Source organism: Tiliqua scincoides, chromosome 2, assembly GCF_035046505.1.
Source record: "Tiliqua scincoides isolate rTilSci1 chromosome 2, rTilSci1.hap2, whole genome shotgun sequence".
Classification (NCBI taxonomy): domain Eukaryota; kingdom Metazoa; phylum Chordata; class Lepidosauria; order Squamata; family Scincidae; genus Tiliqua; species Tiliqua scincoides.
Window position 1 is genome coordinate 35179717 of NC_089822.1, and position 24845 is coordinate 35204561.

General features: G+C 47.5%; 1 protein-coding gene across 2 annotated transcripts in view; it reads left to right on the forward strand.

Annotated features, from left to right (window-relative positions):
- Window positions 1-638: 638 nt before the first annotated feature.
- VCAN (versican) overlaps window positions 639-24845 on the forward strand; it is a 155448-nt gene continuing 131241 nt past the window's right edge. Inside the window, exon 1 of one of the 2 annotated variants that reach the window (XM_066613940.1) lies at window positions 639-855. The gene's annotated coding sequence lies outside the window, so the exon portion shown is untranslated. Of the gene's footprint in view, window positions 856-922; window positions 939-24845 lie in introns of those variants that run through there. The other variant, XM_066613941.1, reaches the window with a different exon arrangement.

The window sequence follows — 24845 nt, forward strand, 5'->3', positions numbered from 1 at the left end:
TTCATTGAAGACCTGAGTATCTACACCACCTACGTTCAACCACTGTGCTGTGGCACATTGGTGTGCTGTGAGCGGTCCACAGGTGGGTCACAGGAATTGGGGGGGAGGTCATTTATTAGTTGGGTCAGTGGGGGATGTGAGCCCCCCACCAGCAGCATGCTGTGCCTTGTCAATGGTCAAAAACCTGATGGTGTGCCTTGCCAGTGTGCCATGAGCTGACCACACCGCCTCACGTGCACACCGCAGTGGGTGGCCAGGCCACTTCACTGGCTCCTCATAAAAAGTTCCCAGGCCTCTTCTCTCTTCCCCCCCCCCCAAGTTTGTTGTTCCCAATGTGGGGAAGCGCGTTCCCACCGCTGGTGCCCTGCTGCTGGGTCTGAGGGGGACTTGGGGCGTTCAGGAGGAGACTGTGGGAGGGGGAGGCGAGGCGCGAGAGCGGCGCGCTGCTCCTCCTGCCGCCCCCTTCGGCTCCGGCTGCCTCTCCCTCTGACTCGGGCTGGGGCGAAGCTGGGCGAGTGCGCGCAGGAGGAACCCTCCTCTCGGAGAGACGGAGCGGGGCCCCTCCTCTGCCGCGCTGACGGGAGAAGGATATAATGATGATGGGTGGCGGAGCCCGCATTTGAACTTGCCAGGCGACGCTGGTCGGCCGCTCTTCGCCGCTGCCCGGGGCGCCCGCAGCCGCCTGGAATCAGGTGTTCCTGGGCGGGGGGACCACGAGGAGAGGAAGCGGAGCAGCAGCCACTCCAGCAGGGCTCTTGCAGGCGGCCACGGGGCCCCTCTGGATTAGCAGCGCGCGCTGACTGGCAGCCCCCACCCCTGGCATTGGGGCAGCTCTGCAGTGACCTGCCCGGGAAGGTAACTATGCCCATGTTTGGGGGGGGGGGGGAAAGAGCCCACCCAGCGCTGCTGCTGCTGCTGCGGGTGACTCCAGTTTACCTGTAAGACAAAGAGTTTGGGGAAGCGAGGAGAGAGCGCGCAGGAAGATGCCCGCCTGGCGCCTGCGAGGTTTTCCCTGGCCGGTGCACGGGGGTCTTGGGGGGAGCCACCAAATCTGGGAGGGGGGAGGGGGAGAACAAAGAGAAGTGCCCGGAATGGAGGAGGGAGAGAGTGCGTGTGTGGCCGCAGGGATTGAATGGGAGGCAAAGTAGACTTGGGAGTTGGGGGGATCCCAAACGGTTAATGGCGTGGGGGGGGGGGGAAGAGAAAGTCTTTGTGGGGCTTGAATGCACAAAGCGGCGCTGGAGGAAGGAGGTGGGGAGCGAGGCTCGGCCGATCCGGGCCGGCTGGATGGGCTGGACCGAGCAGCGCCCGGGACCGCTTCCCTGTCTGCGGAGGTGGCTGAGGGGGCATTGCTGGAAAGCAGTCCCCCCCCTCTCGGGGCTGGGGTCGTGGTGGTGGTCTCCCGCGGAGGCGGAAAAACAGGAGCCCTCCAGCCGCACTGGCAGGCGATCAGGGGGAGAAGAGATCACAGGGGTCAGTGGAGCCAAACGCCCCCTCCCTCTTCTCCCCGTGGTACCCACAGCCGGCTTCAACTGGTCTGGGGGAACACGGCTGCCCTTCTTTCTCACCGGATACCCTCCCGCCCCGGCTTTTCTTTGGAGTGGGGGAATCGGGACTGGAACCGGCGCGGGGAAAACCCTGCTGGCCAACGAGGATCCCCAAAGCAGAAGCTTTTGGGAAATCCAGCTTCCCGTTTGAACGCCTCCTGGTCAAACTTTTGCACTCAAGGCGGTTTGAGCGTGCTCTGTAATGGGCCACCTACTAAGATCTATCTATCTATCTATCTATCTATCTATCTATCTATCTATCTATCTATCTATCTATCTATCCAGCCTCTAACCCCTATGTGGGAAGGGGGCGTGTGAAAGGACTCAAGAGAGAACCTTGGGAAAGTATGTGAGTCTCTCTCCCTCTCTCAGCTGACCCACTGATCCAGATTGCAAATGCCTTATCTCAAGAGGGAGATGTCGCTCTTTCCCAAACTGAGTCAGAGCTTGGCAAGAGGAGAAGCAAATGCAACATGGAAAAAATTGGGGTGGGTGTGGTGGTGGCTGGCTGGGGGGGGGGCGTCGAAGGAGACGTGTTTTGTGCGTTGAAGCGTTGTGGTCGGCAGACGGAGCGTTGTTTTGTCTGCTCCAGCAAGTTGCTGATGTTTGGGTGGGTGGAGGGTGCTTTCCTTGGTGCCTGCCTTCGTTGGCTGCTTGCTTGTTGCGGGTCTCTGCCTCTTGCAGCGCTTTCTTCCTCCTTCCACAAGCGACGTGAAACTTCCAAGACTCAGCCTCACTGGCGGGCTCGCAAATGTCACAGGGGGTGGGGCGACGGGTCAGGGTTTTCTGTGCCGCAGGAAAAGTCGATGTCATCATCATCTTCATCATCACCATCTTGTCCAGGAACCGCTTTCCAACCCAGCTGTTCTCTTCCAGCCAGTCTTCCCAGCCCCTGCCTTGAATGTGGGAATAGAGAGGAGGTTTTCTCCTCCCTCCCCCTCCCCACCTTGGCAGATTTTCTTTTATTATTTATTGTTGTTTTAAGAGCTGGAGAACAAGAGAGTTTGGCTCGATCCCCGCCCTCTTCCTCCTCCCAGAGTCAGTTTGTCGCTCGCTCACGCACTCACCCCACCACCACCTCTTTGCCCAGCAGAGTTCTGGAATCCCTGCTGCAAAGAACCCCCTTGTCCTCCCCAGTGGAGCTATGAATGGGCTTGGTTGCTCAGCGCCTTCCTTGCTTGCTAGAGTGAATGAACAAGCGGTGCGCTTTGGCGCTCCTAACCCCGGAGCCTGGAATCTAGGAATCCGGCTTTGGATAGACGGACCCTTGGCTCCCCCTGCTGGCGGAATTCAGAATACAGGGCCAGAGAAGGGACAAGAAAGCATCACTTTGGGTCAACCGTCCACATTAAAAGAGTGTGAGCCCAATCCTATGCATTTCTGCTCAGAAGTAAGTCCCTTTAGAGTCAGTGGGGTTACTCCAGGAAAGTGTGGTTAGGATTGGTCTGCGTGTTATTTATTGGCACTGGTTCCATGAATCTCAGCCTCTTAAGCAGCCATTCATGCCAAATAATCTTCTTCCTGAATATTTATATGTGGTGTGTCGCTTTTTTTTTCTTCACTTCGACACAAAACTCCTCGCCCGCTGTGCCCAATTTCCTCTGTTCTTACAGTTTCCCTTCATCTCCTCACTTACTAAGCATGAATCACATAGGGAAAGCAGAACAAATTGTGTGAAATAAACGTTCTGTACACAAGCCTTGTGCAGAATGAGTGTTACTTGCAAAAAATCCTATCTACTGACTAAATTTGAGCCAGAGTTCATCCACTGACACCCCACCTTTTTAAAATAATGCCAGAGGTCTGGTCTGGAACATGTCAAAGTAATGGGCTCAGGCCAGGGCTGGTTCACACATGCATGTCAATCACTTGACTGCAGCAACAAGTGACAATGTGTATGTGAATGAGCCATTATCAGGGTCACCTGCCCTCACTTCAAACACCTAGCTGAGAGGTGGAGTTGGGCCATGCATTGCCTGTCACTAAGTACTGAGCAAGAAAGAGACCTTCTGAGCACATGCAGAGTGTTGTTTCCCTTCCATACATCTGGACTTAGGGACCAGGGCTACTTAATTGTTTGGTGTTGTCATTTTAGCACCACCAGTGCATATGTCAACGTACACAGGCAAAATCAGACAGTAGAAGTAGTCTAGCTCAAAATACCAGATGCAAGGGAGTGACACCAGGATGCAGGTCTCTTGTTGTCTTGTGTGCTCCCTGAGGCATCTGGTGGAGCCCTGTGAGATGCAGGAAGCTGGATTAGATGGGCCTTTGGGCCTAGATAGGCCTGATCCAACAGGGTGGTTGTTATGTTCTTAGGTCTCTGCCCCAAGGAACTGACAGTCCAAACTAGGCAATGAGCCCAGCACTCATCTTTTCGTCTGTCTGTCTGTCTGTCTGTCTGTCTGTCTGTCTGTCTGTCTGTCTGATTTCATACTGACAGAATTCTTGGTTAGATTTAGAACCTGAGCTTCCAGGCTTCCAGGATACATCTTCTGGATCTTAACCCATTTCTGCCCAGTCCACAGGTGTACACATTTGATCGCTGTTGCATATGTGCCGCGTTGGGCAGAAATGGCTTAAAGCGGCTATTTTCAACCAATGTGCCACAGCACATTGGTGTGCTGCGAATGGTCTGCAGGTGTACCACGGGAATTTGGGGGGAGGGTCATTTATTAGTAGGACCATTGGGGATGTGAGCCCCTCCCCAGCAGCAGCATGGTGTGCCTTGTTGATTGTCAAAGAACTGATGCTGTGCCTTGATAATTTTAGCACCTGGTCAGTGTGCCCTGAGATGAAAAAGGTGGAAAATCACTTGTTGCATAGATGCAACAAGACCCAGGAATGAGCCTCACCCCCTGCTTCTCTTGAACTGTTGCTTCACTCCAGGGAGTGATGGGTGAGATCTGCTCCAGGGCAGACACCCCGCGCTGTGTGTTTCCTTTCCAAGAGAAAGAGAAGCCTGTTCCCCTTCTTTGCTCTTGGCGGGCGGGGCTGGGGAGGGCGATCGGTGGCCAGCCGTCCCGACTCCACGCTGGCTCTGCGTGCAGACTGTCGGTGGGACAGTGAACGGGGGCGAGGCGAGGCTCTGACCGTGGCAGGCGGAGCAGGGCTGGCTGGGTCCCCCTTGAGAGCGGATTCCCCAAGGTGGGCTTGCAGTGGTTCCTGGGCGCAGGAATCTGAGGTCGAGCGAGGCTGCTGTGCAAGAGCTCCGGGGGGACTTTCTTCCCTGGGATCGACTGGATCGCTTCCCTCCCCCCGCGCCCGTTTCCATCCCCCGGTGGGATGATCAAGCCGAGCGAGGACCAGGCGGTTCCAGCCAGCACGTCCTGCTCCTTGGCTCTCCGAGGAGTCTGGGAGGTCTCCTGCTCCAGCAGCCACGTGGACCGGGGATTTCAGCTGGGAGGCAGCCCTGCTCCTTTGTCTTGCCCCGTCCAGTGTGAAGTTGGGAGCTGTTCGCCTGGCGCCTTTTGTTTAACTGGGACGAGGAGAGAAAGAGGGAGGGGTGGAGGGGGGGCGAGAGAGGCTGCCAAGCACAGGGGTGATCAGGGAGTTGTCACCTGCGACGCCCAAGGAATATTAAGGTCGTGCCACCCATCAGTGAAAGCGGTGGGGAGGGTGGGGGAAGGGAGTTGTGTTCTCTGATTGCTTTATTAGCTTGGAAGCAGAAGGGCAACTGTGACCAGTGGCGTAGATGGGGGGGGCAAAGCATTAAGTTTTTCAGGGAGTCTCGCCCTCCCCTTCAGAGCCATTCCAGGCGGTGGGAGTAAAACGGAGGCATTCGAAGTGCTTTAGCCCCCCTTTAGCTACACCACTAACTGTGGCCAAAGTGGAAAAGGAAAGGGGGGCTCAAGTGGCTCTCAGGAGGATCCCACTGTAAGAAGGGGGAGTGCTGAACCTATGTGGCATTTCCCAGCATCAGGGTATGTCTACAAAAGCAGAACTGTGGTTTCCTTGAAGCCTCACTGGTTTACTGTGGCAGCAGCTTTCTCTACTGCAGAACAAAGATGAGTGGTTCTCAAACACTTTAATACGGAGATCCACTTTTTAAAATGAAACTTTATCAGAACCCACCTAGCTTTACGAGACTTAAAAAGTCTAGAAAGAAATAATATTTTTATTTACAAGTAATAATAATAAGCAGGGAAAAATGCTCATACACTTATCTCCCTATATTTACACAGGCTTGCAAACGGAAGGAGTTGAGCTCTTTGCAGGGCAATTAGCTATCTGATATTTGAATAACCTCAGGGCTTTAGTTATCTGATCTTTCCATCACTCTGTTTTCATTGGTGACTCTGCTCCATGACCCACCAAAAATGACCCACAGTTTGGGAACCACTGGTGTAGACAATGTGCAAGAACATTGGAAGAGCCCTATAGGATAGTAGCCCAGCAGAGAGGCATTGAGTGGGGTGCCACAGGCCACTTGCCTTGAGCTCTGTGCTGTTAAAATATGTTTAAACATAACCTGGATGAGACAGAGGAGTTGCTAATTAAATCTGCAGGTGACTTGTATATAGACTCAAAGTCTATATCCAGTGTCATAAGCGAAGTGCATAATCACCCATTGTGGTCTTGGAGATAGTACTGTAGTAAACTTTGTGAATTCCCTGAAGAGGCAGGGAGTCTTTACCTTGGAGTCTTTACCTGGGAGAATCTCTTCTCCCCTGCCCTTTCTCCAGTTTTCTATGCAAACTTTGACTTAGGAAACACATTCCGTCATTAGCACTGATTTATCATTGTACTTTGAGCCTTAGTCTGCAAACATCACAGGAGGCCAATAAAGTCCCTGAAACAGGCAGAAGTGGAAGGGCAAATATGAGCAGGGTCAGTATAGATGCGTTGACCCAGTTAATCTGCTCAGTAATCCTGGCTGACAGAGGTGCCAGGCCAAGAACTTAAAGGGAACCTTCCAAGCCTTTGACTGGACTGAGCATTGGTGATGGATGGGGAACAACAATTAAAGTACTATCCTAAACATGCAAATAGACAGTCCTGTGGGGATGGAAATGGCCAGACACTACTTCTGGGCAGGGATCAGCCAAGGTTTCTTTTCAATACTGGGAGTATCACACGTCAGCCTCTCAGTGGTTATGATCCCACTGAAGAACAGAATGAAAAAGCTCTCTGCGAAGAAGGACATTCTGGGTCCAGGAGGGAGAATAAAGGCTGTAGATGTCTGTCATGCACATAACGAACACCATGATACAATCCCTGCTTCTGCAGGAATACAATAGTTATCAGAGAATAATAATAACAACAACAACAACAACAACAACTTTATTTTTACCCTGCCTTTCTCCCCGAAGGGACTCAAGGCGGCTTACAACAGGTTAAAACAGATTAAAAACATAATTTAAAAACAGATAAAAGCATATTAACACATATCATAAAAACAGTAGTCAGATAAAAAGTAGTCAGGTAAAAAGGAGCATAGAGCAGCAAATCATAAAAGAGAAGGGTCTTCAGGCCTCGCTGAAAAGTCTCAAGAGAGGGAGCCATTCTTACATCAAGGGGAAGGGAATTCCATAGCGTTGGTGCCACTACTGAGGCCCTATTTTTTGCCACCGCCCCACGTACCTCCCTAGGCGGTGGCACTTGTTAAAAAGGCCTTCTCTGATGACCTAAGAGGGCGAGCTGGATTGAGAAGGGTGGAATAGTAGCTCAGCACAAGCTATCCTAGGCAGAGTTATCTGAGCTTGAGACGTACATGCAATGGGCAGAGTCTACTGAAGGATTAGTGTGGCAGCTGCCTCCATGCAGGTATTTATCTTGGGTCTCTTGAAAACAGCAATTTTCAACCACTGTGCTTTGGCACATTGGTGTGCCACAAATGGTCTGCAGGTGTGCCATGGGAGTTTGGGTGAGGGTAATCCATTAGTGGAGCTATTGGGGAACCGGGCCGCTCACCAACAGGGTGATGTGCCTTGTCAATTGCCCAAAAACCAGTGGTGTGCCTTGACAATTTTAGCACCTTCTCAGTGTGCCATGAGATGAAAAAGGTTGAAAATTGTTGTTTTAGAACATCCATAGGGCTTCTTTATCAAATGTAGACAAGAGAGGTTTACAGTATGTCCACCAATGAGTTCCTGTGGTAAACATTTGATCTTTTCCTGCAAACAAACTGCAATACCATGTGCCCAGCAGCTTGGCACTTGCTGCATGCTTGCAGATATGTGCCTCCTTTTAAAAGCTAAGACATTCATTCACCCTCATGACATATCCAGGGTGAATAACTATGTAGTGGTGGCAGGATTAATGTAAACTCAAACTCTTCTACTGCCACAACATGCTTTCTAGCAAGGTCATGTGCTCTGTTGATGCTGAGGCACAATAGAATTGTGCCTGCAGTGCAGTTAAATTTGAATGAAATTATTTATTCATATCTTGTTATTAATGATGGCTGTAATGATACAGTATCATGTGTCATGCAGCTCCCCCAACATGTAACCAACAGGGTTGCCAGATAATGAGGTGCCAATTTCCCCAGAGATAACTTTCAAGCATTTAGTGTGGAGCTCTCACAAATGGGGCACCTGTAGCGTATGCTGCTTTTGCAACTATGTTAATCCAGTCCTGGTTGCAAAACCATCTCTAGACGTTTGATGTGATGTCTCATGTCATCGATGAACATCTGAGTTGCTGAGTTCCATGTTGTACAGAGCTTGCCTTTGAGTTACGTGGGAATCCTGGTTAGCAGGAACACTGGTTAAGACAAGTTCTACTGTACTAATATTTTCTTCCTGTGATTGAGAATCTGGCTTTTCCAGTTCACAATTACATGGAGAGTCTCATTTCATTTTATTTTGGCATTTTTATCTTGCTTTTCTGCCACATGGCATTTGAAGGAGCTTAAAATAACTTTCTGATACCAGAAAGTAAAACATGTCTTAGGACAGAAAGTGGTCACAAGCTTGTGTTCAAAAGTGGGTGTAAGGTGAAGGATACATTTTGGTGTAAGACAAGGGTGGCCTTCCCGCTGCATGCCATGTGCCACTTTTTATCTACAAAATATTGAACGTGCCACTCCACCTTGTTTTGGCCCTCTCTGGACCTGCTGGGGTGGTTTCATGAGCCTGCATGATATGCCAAGTTTCTTCTTGGGTAAATAACCTTGCCCTGGGCCTTGTCACTCCATTTCTGGGCCTTGCCTCAGAGATGTGCTGTGCACTTGTGGCCATGAAGCCAAGCGACAGCTGACACATGACAGGCAACTTTGCTTGTGCCACTTAAGAAGTGTCTGCATGCCACTAGTGGCACAAGTGCTGCAGGTGGCTACCCCAGTATAAGCAATGTTTGTCCCATCACAGACATAATTAGGGTGTCCTTCTTACTTTATTCTCCCTACCTAGATGGAGGTTTCCAAAAACCAACTGCATAAAAAGAGTCAGATTTTGTACTGCCTTCTAAGCTGTGAAATATTGGCTGTGAAAACCTAATTTGCATCACATTGCAGACTGGCAAGGTTCCTGTCTGGCTGTATAGGTCAAAGGAGCCTCTGGTGTAAATTGAAGGAGTAAACGTCCATTCCACAAAATAGATGATGCTTTAAAAGTAGGATTAGCAGTGCATGCAGATGAGTGGTTGGGATGAGTGGTTGGCATCCAATTAACAAAACTAGCATAGTAGCAATGGGAGGGGCTATAATGTGCATGCACCTGAGCTCATGTGTTTAACACTGTAGGACTGATTCAACATTTAAAGTATAGTCCAAACCAACCCTATGACTAGAATGAGCATTTCGTTTGAAGAGACAGTTGCAAGGGTCAAACTATGCCTTGAGGGTCATCATTGGGAAAATCTGGCAGCCTGTACTTAAAACTTTGCAAATGATGAGTTAATCAAGTGACAATAATTAATTGAATATAGCCCAGATTAACCAACTGTGAGTAACATAGCAATTAATCAACTGGCAGTAATGTGATGAAACTGGCAAAGTTAATTAAATGGAGGGTATAATATTCAAGTGGCATTTATGGTGCAATTTATGGTGAAGCTAATCAGTGTTAAGCAATTAACAGTTCATCAGATAGTCAAAAAAGATTACAAATGAATGATAGTGAATAATAAAGAGTGCAAATATATGGAATGACTGTCATTCACAAAGAACACAAGATAAAGGGAAGGCAAAAACACATATTGGGTGTTAAATAAATATACATACAGTAAATTGTTGAAACATTTGCTGTCACATCCAAGGGCAAATGCTACTAAAGCATTCTGCTCCAGTGATGTTGTAGGTTGCAATAGATAATAGCCCATGCATATCTATTCTGAACTAAGTCCCACAGAGTTGCAGGACTTGCTTCCAAGTATGTATAGGATTGCAGCTGGGCAGCCCAATCCTGAGATGCCCAGGGTGCGCGGCTGTGGCAGCGCCGAAAATGGCTGCCGCCACATCCTGCATACTTCGGGCAGCTGGCAGTGGCTCCTCGGGAGAAGGAGGGAGGAATACCCTTCCCCTGGCTAAAGAGAATAGCCCCGCAATGGGGCTACTTGATTCACCACCAACAAAAAGGTCGGCGGTGAATCAAGTGCCTCCGTGTTGGGCAGTGAGCCCGATGCGGAGGCTTTGGATCTGGTGCAGCGTCCAGTTTCAGCACCGGCCAGTGCTGGGTTACCACCGGTACTCGCCCGGCGGTACGGCCCACAAATGTGCCTTACGGCACGTTTGCAACATGGTGAGCTGGAGCTCTGAGCCCAGGATTGAGCTCTTAGATTGCAGTCCTGTACATATTTCCCAGGAAGTAAGTCCCATTGAACTCAATGAGCCTTATTTTTGAGTAAACATGTATGTTAAGATTTTGCTATAAGGCTCCAATCCTATATATACTTCCTAGGGAGTCAGTTCCATGGAATTTAATGGGACTTGTTTCTGAGCAAACATGCATAGGATTGCTCTGTCAGTTCATTACCCTGGCTCCTCTTCTATTAGTAGCTCAGGCAGTTGTCTGTTACACCTTTTTAACATTCTTGTTCCAATACTTCAGTTGACTTGGGGGTGAGAGTTTGTCATTTAAATCACAAGGAACATCCCTCTGGCTGTTTGGGAGAGAGTAAGATTTGGATCTAAGCAAATCCTGTCTCCCAAAACAGGAATAAACCTCTTCTAACCCCAGGGCCCTTTTTCAGTAGCAACAGCAGTTAAACAGGAAGAAGCAAGCCCCTGACTAACTCTATTCATTTTTTATTGCTGCTGCAGGATTTCCCAGCTCAGGGATGTGTTCCTCCAAATATCGCCCAAAGTCTGCTTGGCTCAGATTTTTGTGTACATGTTGAATAAAGGGGCAGAAATGCCAGACTGTATTCTATCAGTGCTACACAGTGGTTGCACAATGGAAGCAACCTCACAAGTTAGTTTTTCCCACCTGGAGATCAGAAAAGATATGTGTACTTGACAAGAGAAGCAAGAGTGCTTCTCCCCTCAAGTATACCTTTCAGAGGGTTGCTGAAAATATTGGATGCAGTTGGGTATCTACTAGAGGTGGTATTATGATTTATTTTTTTCACTGCTGCTACAGCTCTGAAATTGTCCAGGTACAAGGGTCCATCCTGTCCATCACAGAGTTTTATAGGTCTCCAGAGCTTCTGCAAAAACACTGCAATGGAATTTGCTACAGTCAGGACCAGACTGACCAGGACGCAGACTGAGGCAGCCAGTTCTAGCAGATCAGTGAATCTGTGTGTGGGTGTTGTGTCTCCATCACTGCCTCAGTCTGGCCACCTGGTCAGGGCTGGCATTAAGACATCCTGAGGCAGCATGCCAAATGCAGTCGCCCTTTACCCGATGATGTGCCAGCCTCTGCTTCTCCCACTCTCCAAAAGTGTAGCTCAGCACTCTCCTCCCCTTCACATTTCCTCTTCCTGTCAGTCCCTCTGTTTCTTTTCCAAACCAGAAAGTGGAAGGAGATGGAGGAGCAGTGGGGTCAGGTAGGTGGACAGAGATGGGCAACGATTTGCTGCCTGAGGCAGCTTCAGTTGGCCTCATGAATAGGCCAGCCCTGCACCTGCCACTGTCATCACACTTCATTCTGTCTCTGTCAGCCCACCTCTGCCATCACCTGTTCTGTTGTCTCTACTCACGGCTTCTGCCTTCACCTGCCTCCTCCTATCTTCCTTGAATTGAAAACAACAGAGGGGAAGAAAGCAAGATGGGCATTGTGGAGGAGAGTTCCAAACCACAGTGGAGATGCTCTTAGGTCACCACTCTCTTCTCCTCCTTTACACTTCCTCTTCTGCTCCATTCCTTTCTTTTTAAATTCAGGGAGGGTGAGAGGAGGAAGGGACGGTAGGTTGGCAGAGATGGTAATGGAGGTGGCTATTATTCCTTGACAGTGGTGTCATTTGGATTTGTGTTACCTGGTATGGGAGGCCAGCATGTCACCCCCATGATGGAGGCTGGCATGTCACCACCATGCAGTGGGCAGGACAAAGCCCGAGGCGATAAGTGTGGTGATGCATCATTGTCCCAGCCCACTAGTTTTTTGGCTATAACTTTTGATAGACTAGAGATATTTCAACACTGTTTGTTTCATTGCATTCTGCATGAAATTACACATCAAATGATATATAACATGATGGTATTATTCAAAAGTACCAAGATTTAAAAAATTTTGGTCACTAGTGGTGTCACCCCCCATGTGCGTCACCCGGTGCAGCCCACACCCCCTAGTGACATCACTCTTCCTTGGCACATGGCTGGGCAAGTGGGGCTAGAGACGTTTGGAACTCTGCTTCCAGTGTAGGCAGACCTTGGGTCCATCTGGGCAACACTCCCTCAGCATCACCTTCTGGAAACAACCTCTAAACCCACACAGTTGATCTACTGCAGCCATTTTCAACCATTGCGCCGTGGCACACGAGTGGTCCACAGGTGTGCCACAAGAATATGGAGGAAGATAATTTATTAGTAGGGCCAATGGGGATGTGAGCCCCCCACTGGCAGCATGGTGTGCCTTGTCAATTGTCAAAAACCTGATGGTGTGCCTTGTCAAGTCTGATGCCCTGTCAATGTGCCACGAGATGAAAAAGGTTGAAAATCGCTGATATACTGTATTGCTAGCTGAGGTTAGCTAGCTAAGATCACATATGGTTAATATAAAAACATTCTTAGAAGGAAGGTTCCTTGATTAGTTTTATCTATTTGAAGTGTTCTTGTTATATTTAATAAACTACAGATAATCAATGGCAGTAGAACATTTTTAAAGCTTCCATGGGGGGGGGGGGAGTATGACTTTGCCTTGTGATAGTTCTACATAATTTTAAAGCAGGGGTGCCCAAACCCGGGCCCTGGGGCCACTTGTGGCCCTTGAGGACTCCCAATGCAAAACCCTTGACTTCCGACGGGCAGACTTCCCTCAAATGAGGAGGCTGGTTAGAAGGAGGTTGAAAGGGAGGGTGAAAAGAGTCCACTCTCTCCAGAGTGCATGGAGGCTGCTTAAAACAACAGTAATAGAGGCCCAGCAGAGGTGTATACCGCAAAGAAAGAAGGGTTCCACTAAATCCAGGAGGGTGCCCGCTTGGCTAACCAGCCAAGTTAGAGAGGCTGTGAAGGGCAAGGAAGCTTCCTTCCGTAAATGGAAGTCTTGCCCTAATGAGGAGAATAAAAAGGAACATAAACTGTGGCAAAAGAAATGTAAGAAGGTGATACTGGAAGCCAAGCGAGACTATGAGGAACGCATGGCCAGCAACATTAAGGGGAATAATAAAAGCTTCTTCAAATATGTTAGAAGCAGGAAACCCACCAGAGAAGCGGTTGGCCCTCTGGATGGTGAGGGAGGGAAAGGGGAGATAAAAGGAGACTTAGAGATGGCAGAGAAATTAAATGAGTTCTTTGCATCTGTCTTCACGGCAGAAGACCTCTGGCAGATACCGCTGCCCGAACGGCCCCTCCTAACCGAGGAGTTAAGTCAGATAGAGGTTAAAAGAGAAGATGTTTCAGACCTCATTGATAAATTAAAGATCAATAAGTCACCGGGCCCTGATGGCATCCACCCAAGGGTTATTAAGGAATTGAAGAATGAAGTTGCTGATCTCTTGACTAAGGTATGCAACTTGTCCCTCAAAACTGCCACGGTGCCAGAAGATTGGAGGATAGCAAATGTCACGCCTATTTTTAAAAAGGGAAAGAGGGGGGACCCAGGAAACTATAGGCCGGTCAGCCTAACATCCATACCGGGTAAGATGGTGGAATGCCTCATCAAAGATAGGATCTCAAAACACATAGACGAACAGGCCTTGCTAAGGGAGAGTCAGCATGGCTTCTGTAAGGGTACGTCTTGCCTCACGAACCTTATAGAATTCTTTGAAAAGGTCAATAGGCATGTGGATTTGGGAGAACCCGTGGACATTATATATCTGGACTTTCAGAAGGCGTTTGACGCGGTCCCTCACCAAAGGCTACTGAAAAAACTCCACAGTCAGGGAATTAGAGGACAGGTCCTCTCATGGATTGAGAACTGGTTGGAGGCCAGGAAGCAGAGAGTGGGTGTCAATGGGCAATTTTCACAATGGAGAGAGGTGAAAAGCGGTGTGCCCCAAGGATCTGTCCTGGGACCGGTGCTCTTCAACCTCTTCATAAATGACCTGGAGACAAGGTTGAGCAGTGAGGTGGCTAAGTTTGCAGACGACACTAAACTTTTCCGAGTGGTGAAGACCAGACGTGATTGTGAGGAGCTCCAGAAGGATCTCTCCAGACTGGCAGAATGGGCAGCAAAATGGCAGATGCGCTTCAATGTCAGTAAGTGTAAAGTCATGCACATTGGGGCAAAAAATCAAAACTTTAGATATAGGCTGATGGGTTCTGAGCTGTCTGTGACAGATGAGGAGAGAGATCTTGGGGTGGTGGTGGACAGGTCGATGAAAGTGTCGACCCAATGTGCGGCGGCAGTGAAGAAGGTCAATTCTATGCTTGGGATCATTAGGAAGGGTATTGAGAACAAAACGGCTAGTATTATAATACCATTGTACAAATCGATGGTAAGGCCACACCTGGAGTATTGTGTCCACTTCTGGTCACCGCATCTCAAAAAAGACATAGTGGAAATGGAAAAGGTGCAAAAGAGAGCGACTAAGATGATTACGGGGCTGGGGCACCTTCCTTATGAGGAAAGGGTACGGCGTTTGGGCCTCTTCAGCCTAGAAAAGAGACGCCTGAGGGGAGACATGATTGAGACATACAAAATTATGCAGGGGATGGACAGAGTGGATAGGGAGATGCTCTTTACACTCTCACATAACACCAGAACCAGGGGACATCCACTAAAATTGAGTGTTGGGCGGGTTAGGACAGACAAAAGAAAATATTTCTTTACTCAGCGTGTGGTCGGTCTGTGGAACTCCTTGCCACAGGATGTGGTGCTGGCGTCTAGCCTAGACGCCTTTAAAAGGGGATTGGACAAGTTTCTGGAGGAAAAATCCATTATGGGGTACAAGCCATGATGTGTATGTGCAACCTCCTGATTTTAGAAATGGGCTATGTCAGAATGCCAGATGCAAGGGAGGGCACCAGGATGAGGTCTCTTGTTATCTGGTGTGCTCCCTGGGGCATTTGGTGGGCCGCTGTGAGATACAGGAAGCTGGACTAGATGGGCCTATGGCCTGATCCAGTGGGGCTGTTCTTATGTTCTTAATGCGGCCCTCAGGGAGTCTCCAATGAGCCTCTGGCCCTCCGGAGACTTGCTGGAGCCCACACTGGCCCGATAGAATTGCTCTCAGCGTGTGGGTGACTGTTTGACCTCTCACATGAGCTGTGGGATGAGGGCTTCCTCCACTGCTTGCTGTTTCACGTCTGTGATGCAGTAGTGGCAGCAAAGGAAAGGCCAGTCTTGCTTTGTTCAAGGCCTTTTATAGGCCTTGAGCTATTGCAAGACCTTCATTCATTCTTATAAGTTCATCTTTAATATAATCATTTATGTAAACTTATGTAAATTTATTCAAATTTTAAATGTAAATTAATTCTTTTTTTCCCCGGCCCTCGACCCAGTGTCAGAGAGATGATGTGGCCCTCCTGCCAAAAACTTTGGACACCCCTGTTTTAAAGTAATGTTGAGTTTGCTTAAGGTTTTATTTGTCTCAAGTTTGAATGTCTGATATAGAAATATATGCTTTAAAAAATGAAAAGAAGATAGATACTATGTGTAAAAATCAGGGCAAAACATGGAGCCATCATTTGGGCATGTTCCTTCCCAGCTGCAACAAGAGTCTGTCTGTTTGCCCTTAGGCTTGAAGGCATCTGGTTAAAATGAAGACTTAATACTTGCTTTTTCCCCAATGTATGGCTACAATTGCGATTTTCAAGCCAGTTAATCTTCCTTAGTAGCGCCTGAGATTAGTAGAAATACTTCAGATCTAATCAGACTAAGAACCGAGTGTGGCAATTGGCCAGCTTGATCCACTGCTTTTGCAAAGATTGGATTCCAAGGTTTTCATGCAATTTCTCATATAGAGAAGGTATTTTGTGCTAACCTTACAGAGGGGCTCACTATAGTACCTTGCCTGTTTTGTAATAAACTCTTGTATTGATGAAAGATGATTCTCCAGGCATAAGATTTACTGTAAGTTTTCCTCAATTTTTGCCCCTTTCCACCTATCCCTAGGATGACCCCAGTTCCTGCAAATGCCAGTGTACAGAGACAGGGTCAGTATAAGAGAGCTTTTGCTGTTTCAAATTGGTATAATAAGACACTGTTTGTCTTCTTTGTCATTTTTGTTTCTTCTGTTTAGTCTGACACTATTCTACTTCTGCTTCTATTATGTTGACACCTTCTGTTTCTGCTGGCCCCAAAGCCGTTGTGCCAAGGAGACTCGTGCTGCATCCTGTGGTGGTGGTAACCAGTAGACCTCCTTGGGACAAGGGAACTTTTGTTCCCTTACACCTGGGTAAGCCCCCTGTAACCCTATAGGTTTACTCAGTAGACCAGGGGTGTCAAGCATAAGGCTGAGGGGCCAGATGCAGCCCACAGACACTTTTTATCCGGCCCTCAGGCTCTCAGCTGCTGAGCAGTGCTGAGATGTTACTGCTGTAAGGGCAGACCACATGAAAATTGGGCTCTCCTATCTCTTGAAATATGATCAAGATTTGCATAATTCCTCTTCTGTCATTTGAAGCTTATGAGTTCCTAAGTGAGAAATGGTTCTTATTTTTGGTTATGATCTGTTTAACGACATCACTTCCTGCCTGATGACATCAATTCTGGTCCTCAGCAGGCATCATGAATGCTATTTGGCCCTCTGTATGAAATGAGTTTGACACCCCTGTGGTAGACCTATGGGTCTACTCCCTGGGTAAGCCGCCTGTCACCCTATGGGTTTACTCAGCTCTTTGGCTGGTGCAAGTCCAAATGGACCAGAGAAAACATGACATGGCCAGGCAGGAGGCAGAGCATTTTGGTGGTACTGTTGCCACCAATAACTGCACCATACCTGCTGTACCACACCTCCCAGCTGCCCCGATCTTCACCATGTTCCTCCCCTTTCCCACCATCCCCCACTTCAACTCCCCTCCTCCAGTGGTTTCTTGCCACTTTGGTGAAGTACGCTCACAGTTGCTAGCCTTTCAAGCTGGCGGCCCCATTGTGTGTGTGTGTGTGTGTGTGTGTGCGTGCGCGCGCATTGCCACTGTGTCTGCAGCGCTGCTGGAGGCAGCCAAAACCAAGGCACACCATTTTGGGGCGAGGTGGATTAATGAGTGCCTGAAAAATCATTGATTGCTCTCAGATTATCCTTATAAAACTGATCTATGATAGATTGCTTGTGAAAGTGATCTCTGGGAGTATAGCAGGCCCAGATCTGGTCTAGAGGGTAGAGCCTCCGTTAGCCTTCTGATGTTATCATCAGAAGGTCGCCAGTTCGAGGCCACCGGCACTGTGAATGGCAAGACCTTGAAGCAGCTGACAAGCCCAGTTGAGTGATTCCACCTGCTCTTGGTGTGAGCAAGAAGCATCTTGGCTGCCCTCCATGTGAGAGATGGAGCTGCTTGTCAGCCTGCGTGGGAGAACTGGAGGCCAGAAGTGAGACCAAACCAGAAAGATCCATTCTGAAATGTTGTTGGTTCTTAAAAGAGAGAACGTCTGTAAAAATCCCCTTGAGGGATTTAGAAATGCCTGCCTATGTAAACTACCTTGAATAAAGTCTGAGGAGTAATCTGATGATCAGAAAGGCGGCATATAAATACCAAGTTATTATTATTATGTGCAGTCGGGGGGGAGGCAGAACTTCTCCTGTCCTGTGATTGCGCATATGCTCCACCCAGTTTCTGAGTGGTTGTGTGATCACAGGGGAGGCTGAGCTACCACAAGCTCTAGTCTCTCAGAGAGACTCATCAAGACTGTCCAAGTCCCTCTGAGAGACTAAGGGCGCATAATCCTACCGTAAGAGCATAAGAACAGCCCTGCTGGTTCAGGCCATAGGCCCATCTAGTCCAACTTCCTGTATTTCACAGTGGCCCACCAAATGCCCCAGGGACCACACCAGATAACAAGAGACCTTATCCTGGTGCCCTCCCTTGCATCTGGCATAGCCCATTTCTGAAATCAGGAGGTTGCACATACACATCATGTCTTGTAACCCGAAATGGATTTTTCCTCCAGAAATTTGTCCAATCTGCTTTTAAAGGCATCCAGGCTAGATGCCATCACCACATCCTATGGCAAGGAGTTCCACAGACCAACCACACGCTGAGTAAAGAAATATTTTCTTTCGTCTGTTCTAACTTTCCCAACACTCAATTTTAGTGGATGTCCCCTGGTTCTGGTGTTATGTGAGATTGTAAAGAGCATCTCTCTATCCACTCTATCCTTCCCGTGCCTAATTTTGTATGTCTCAATCATGTCCCCCCTCAGGCACCTCTTTTCTAGGCTGAAGAGGCCCAAACACTGTAGCCTTTCCTCATAAGGAAGATGCCCCAGCCCAGTAATCATCTTAGTTGCTCAGTAATCATCTTAGTCCCCAGGAGGCTTGCGCTGTATCCAGCGCAGCATAGGGACCAAAAGTGGCTCAGCCAAAGGCAAGGGGAAACTTTTTCCTCTTACCTCTGGAAAGGCGCCCTTTCCCCTTTGGGTCTCCTAGGACGTGCACCACTTCTTGAGGTGGCACAAGTCCAAGGAGAGTGGAGCGGCTTGAAGTCACCCCATTCTCCCCAGGAACAGGGGTTGGGATCCAGCATTACAGCTGGATCCCAGCCCTGCCTTCTGCTCCCTGCCTGCCTGCCCACCCCTGGGGCCACCCACTTCCTGCCCTCCCCCTACCTAAGAACACCTCCTTCTCGCTCCCTCCCCGCCTACCTCAGAGGCTTGCATTGGCCCAGCCGGGCCTATGCAAACCTCGGTTCCTCTGTTGGCATGGCATCTTGTTCCAGCCTCCGCCGGCCAGCACGCCTCTGTGCGCTGGCCTAGCCGACGCCTGAGGAGGCACAAATGTGCCTTATGGCATGTTTGCAGTCCTCCTGGTTCAGTGCAAGGGACTTGCGCTGACTCAAGTAAAGGGCTGGATTGTGCCCTGAGCTCATGACAGCAGCCTTTGCTGTAACTGTGGGAGTACTGGCGCTTCTAGTAGCACCAAAATGCCTTATGGCATGACACCTGGGAGCTCTACATGCTGTCCCTCCCCAGCCTTGGACTCCACTGCACTTCAGTGTGTTATAGACAGGCATTTTGTATTTAAGTAAGTGGATTTCATACAATGAGCAGTATCTTTTAGATAATTGTTGGTCTCTTGTGCAGCAATGATACATTCCAGTTCAAAAAATAATTGTAGAGTTGAATTGAACAAAAAGGCCAATTACCATTGCAAGTCACAACCATCTATTTGTACACCTCCTTCCAAAGCAGGATGGATAATTCAAAGCCTATGCACACATTCTAATCAGAGAGGAGATGCATGAGTGTCACAGATGATGCCCCAGATTACTTGCAGATCATAAAAATGCAAGACCGTAAAAGAACAAAACTGCAATGGAAAAGTAATCACAACATCCAGCTAAACAAAGTTATGGTGGTCGTGGGGGAATCTTAGAAATGTTAAAACCAATTCACAGCCATTCGTGCTGAAATATTCTCAGGTGTTTCTTCCTGGTTAGGAACAAGCAAAAGAATTTCATACTGAAGTGCAAAATATTTGCAGGCTTTTCATACAGAGTGAAAGAAAACTATATTTCCATTTCATCATCAATCAAATTGACATGGGTAGGAGAAGACCACTTGCCTCTGTGGACTGCTATGTGGTGCTCCACATTAAATTTCTAGTTATTTAATTATCCAAATCAATCCATTAAGGTCCTGATTTTAAATTATCTTTTCCCCTACACTGTCCTTTTTAGGTGTTATTGTAAGGTGGTACCTGTGAAATCTACTTTTAAGCCCTAGGAAAACTTACCTGGGAGTAAGTCCCATTGAACACATTGGAACTTAGTTCAAAGTAAACATGCAAAAGATTGTACTGCATCATAAACTTTTTAACAGTCAAATAATTGTCTTCTAACATCCATTCAGTAACATTAAATCCTGGCTTGATATGGCTGCTTTGCAATGAGATCAGGTGCTGACAGCCAGTCTTTCAACATGTGCTCATGGTATACAATTTAATTGCTTTTGCATATTTTCTGCAATGTCATGGATACTTAAAAACAGTGAAAATGACTGAATTTTAGGCCTGGTTTTCTAGGGAGGTGCCTGAACTTCTTTTATTGAATAGGCTGGCAGAAATTGCTGAGGCCCTACTTGGTGAATTGGGCTCTTTAAATCTGTGATTTTGATTAACTGGGCCCTCTTTGGAAAGGTCTTCTCCATACACTGGCACCTCTAGAAGTCACTAGTATGCTTGATTAGAAAGGGGATTATTTTTCTCAGCATTAGCACTATGACAAAATAATGTAAAAAATGCAGTATATGAAACCATAAGCCATACCAGCTATTAATTCTTTTAGAGCCCAGTCTATCCTTCCCCTCTCATAGCATGCTGCCACACCAAAATGGGCTGTGTTGTATGCTGTGGTGGGAGGGGTTGATCAGGAGGCTTGGGAGGGGAAAGGGAAAATATTTTTCCTTACCCTGCACTAAGCCAAATTTCCAACGGGTGTACTTGGACCTGCACCAGCTCTTGGCGCAAGTCCAGAGAGACAGAGGAGACACATCAGGAGGCTAGGAAGGAAGCATGTATCACCCACATTGGATGCCAACCCCTCTTGCGTCTGACATGCCTCCCACCCACCCCCGTTTGGCCTGTTCTGCTCTCTTTTCCAATCTGCCTGAATCAGCGGGCCTTTGTCACTCCACCACCATGCACAGGGCTGATCCGGCCTCTCTGATGGCATTCCAGAAGCACACAGTTTTGTGCGCTGCTGGAGTACCGTTTGCAAGAGCCATAAAGCACTTACCACTTCTGGAACACTAGTTCCAGCAGCAGTAGAACCCAATAGGATCTTATCCTAAAGCAGCCAAGATCTGAAGATGGAGAAACAAAAGATGCTGGACATGGAACTGTTGCAAGGAATAGCAATCCCTTGCCAAGATGTCAGCAATCCTTGTCAAGATTATCAGCAGTCTGCTGATAATATTTAGTACAGCTTACTATGTTGTTTTCTTCCCCCCACCATCATTGACAAACAATGTGGGAGAAAAAGACATGAGTAGTTATGATTGAACATTGTGAAAAGAGCAGGGAGAACGGACATGCTTTCAGCAACAACCTAGCACTTTACCTTGCATGTGGATTTATGCTGAAGGTAGCAACTGGGATTGGATACTGTGGATCAGAGAGCTATGTTCCAACCCCTAACTCTTCTAGTATTCCAGTTTATCCTTTTTAGCATTTTTCACACATTCACAGCATGTACAATTATCACATGTGGGGGAAGCAGGTTGTGGCAGCAAGATTAGCTATGGGAATTCATGGGATTGTCTGATTCATATGCAAGTACAGCCTGTACATACCAGTTGGCAACCTTCAGTCTCGAAAGACTATGGTATCGCGCTCTGAAAGGTGGTTCTGGAACAGCGTCTAGTGTGGCTGAAAAGGCCAATCCGGGAGTGACAATCCCTTCCACACTGGGAGCAAGTGCAGTCTGTCCCTGGTCTGTCTCCCTGGCTATGGGCCTTCCTTCTTTGCCTCTTAGCCTCAGACTGTTGGCCAAGTGTCTCTTCAAACTGGGAAAGGCCATGCTGCACAGCCTGCCTCCAAGCGGGCCACTCAGAGGCCAGGGTTTCCCACCTGTTGAGGTCCACTCCTTCAGATCCCTCTTGCAGATCCCTCTTGCAGATGTCCTTGTATCGCAGCTGTGGTCTACCTGTAGGGCGCTTTCCTTGCAAGAGTTCTCCATAGAGGAGATCCTTTGGGATCCGGCCATCATCCATTCTCACGACATGACCGAGCCAATGCAGGCGTCTCTGTTTCAGCAGTGCATACATGCTAGGGAATTCCAGCACGTTCCAGGACTGTGTTGTTTGGAACTTTGTCCTGCCAGGTGATGCCGAGGATGCATTCTCAAAAAGTAAGGTCCACAACCCTGCAAAGCATGTACAAGGCATGTACAGTTTGTATGCACACAGGGACCATACCAACAGTTTTGTGAATGTGCGTAGAGTCTGGGGTAAGGGATGCCATAATCTAGCTTCCTCATGTGCGGTCATTGTACATGGTCTGATCATGTGCTTCCATCTATTCAAAGATTATAGCATATGTAGTTAGTTGTCATAAGCTATTCAATTTACCTGGAGTAACACTGTATACACTCACGTGGAGTAAGTCCCATAGATCCAAAGGAGGTTTACTTCTGAATAGATGTGCATAGGATTATGCTGTAAGTTCCACTGTGCTCAGTGGGACTTACTTCTAAGTAACTGCATAGGAATGTACTGTTAGAAAAGGAAGTTGTCTTTGTGTGACTTATAATAAAGGAAAACATTAATGGTCTATCCCCAAGATGCTTATACATGTTAAAAGTTAAGACCAACTCCTGCATCAAATCTTGGCAAACTAAAACAGAAGAGAGAAAGAGACATGTTAAAAACTTTTTCCAGCAGGAGGAAATGCATTTGAATTGACTCACAAGAGATTGAAGATACCAAGACGGCAACTAATTGAATTAATCTTTGAAGTTTCACAGGCAGGAAACAGCAGTTAGGAGAAGTTTTGTTATGGACCCCAAGACCTTTTTTTCCTGGAATTGGTTGCTTACTTACTTACTTGTTTCAATGTTATTTTATTTTCAAAACTCAAATGCAACCTTTCTACAGCATTACACTCAAGGCAGCACAAAAATTACAAAAACAATATCACAAGCAGGAAAGGACAAAAGTGGCACTTAAACACTTTAAAAGAGGGTAGGCTAATTGAAAGCACTCTGGAAGAAAACCATGGGCATTGTTGGGGCCAGGCATATCTACAGGGCTGGTTCAATCAGGAGATTGCTTCCAGTAGAAGATTGGCAGGGGGTGCCCACCTCCACCCACCCACTTGCCTTGTCTGCTCTTCCCCCTTACGTAGGTTTGTAGGTGTCCCTTAACCAGTTGCATTACTAATGTTACATGACAGTGAAAGTGGATTAAGTCTGCAGTCTTATGAACACTTAGCTGAAAGTAGGTCCCATTGTACTTATTGGGTCTTAATTCCAAGTAGACATGTGTAGCATTATGGTGTAGGTCAGGGCTTCTTACACTGGGGTGTCACGATGCCCCAGCCTGAGGGCCCTGGACTCTTTCCCTTTAAGTGGCTGGAGCAGGGGGAAAGCTAAGGGGGCTGCAGGGACTGGCAATTACTTACCAGTCCCTGCTGCAGCCTCCTAGGGATGCAGGGCACCACAGCCTTCAAAATGGAAAGCAGTTGTGTTCCACTCCTGGTTTTGTGGAGGCGGAGCATGATTGCTCCGCTTTCACTTTTTAGGCTTCTTTCCCCACGCCCAGCTGCCTTCCCCACTCCCATGCAGGCATTTACTGCGGTCCTCAAACTCCCTGAGATTTTGAGAACTGCAGGTGTAGCTGTTCTCTGTAACTAGCATAATGTTAACCAGGAATTCTGGCTTCAGCAAGGAATGTGAATAAAAGAATCATCCAGACAGCAATGGTATGTCAACTAATATAACTAGCTGAGATGTAGATTCAGTACACAAAACCTCTGATTCCAACTCCAGTTCCACTGCCCTGGTTTGCAGGAAGACCAAGGGACAGGGAAATTGAAAGAGTTTTGCAACCTGAACATGTTTATCCAGAAGTAAACCCCATTTTTTCTGTGGTGTTTACTCACAGGTAAGGGTGTTAGGATTGTGGCCTAAATACAGGATATGTACCTAATCTATGGTGGAGCTTTGTGGACTACTGTTGACAGAAGGATGAAGGACTTGTGTGGCTGTTTTGTAGAGCATTAGGAGGTAGTGGCAGAAATACTGAAACTGCTGCCCAAAGGCCAGTCAAGGCTTGTCATAATGTTCATAATTTGGCCCTATGTTCTATACACACTTATAAGGAGTACATTGAAGTCAGTGGGAGTTGCTTTTCTGGAGACATCCATAGGTTTGGGCTGTAACTGCAATTTCCAAGTGAGGTTTTGGTGTACTTTAAACTTGCAAGAAGTCCAACTTATTGGAAACCATACATCCCACCCAACTATCCAGCTAGAATTCTTATCCTATTTTAGTAGCTGGGATTAATAAAAGCAAGTTTTAGAAGTACATCTTTGGAAACCAAAGTATCATTTAAATATGATTTTGAAAAGCCTGGAAAGAGATTGTGTTCAGCTAGTTTATTTAGTTATAAGTGGCCCCAGTTTATCCTGTTTGGTTTCTGTCCTAATCCTCTTCAGGTCATCAAATAGGCATCATTTCAGGCTGCTGACATTGGTAAAACTCAGGAATAGTGCATTCTTTCAAAATGATCAACATGCTTAATGAAAATGTACACTAACAGTTGCTTCAATCGAATGAAGTTGCCCACATTGACCTCATATTGGTTAACGGGTTCGGAGTATACATAACTGTGGACTGGACTGCAGCCATAATTTTACAATATCCACTGGTTATGAAAGGTACTTTTCATTACTTTGAGCTATCTAAGACAAGTAGTTAGAAGAGTAATTGAGAAAAGATTACTACAGTGGCAACCACTGACATGAAATTTTCAACTTTCTTATTCAGTTCATATTTTTCCATCTTATTTGTATAGGAGAATCTCTGCAGAATTGCATTTTTGAAGCAGATGCTTCAAAACAAAAACTATCAATCTCTAGCTTAGGACTGTACAGTCCAATGCGCAAATGCTTTTACTATATTGAAATGTGGCTCCCCATCATGTTTTCTATGGCTGCCGC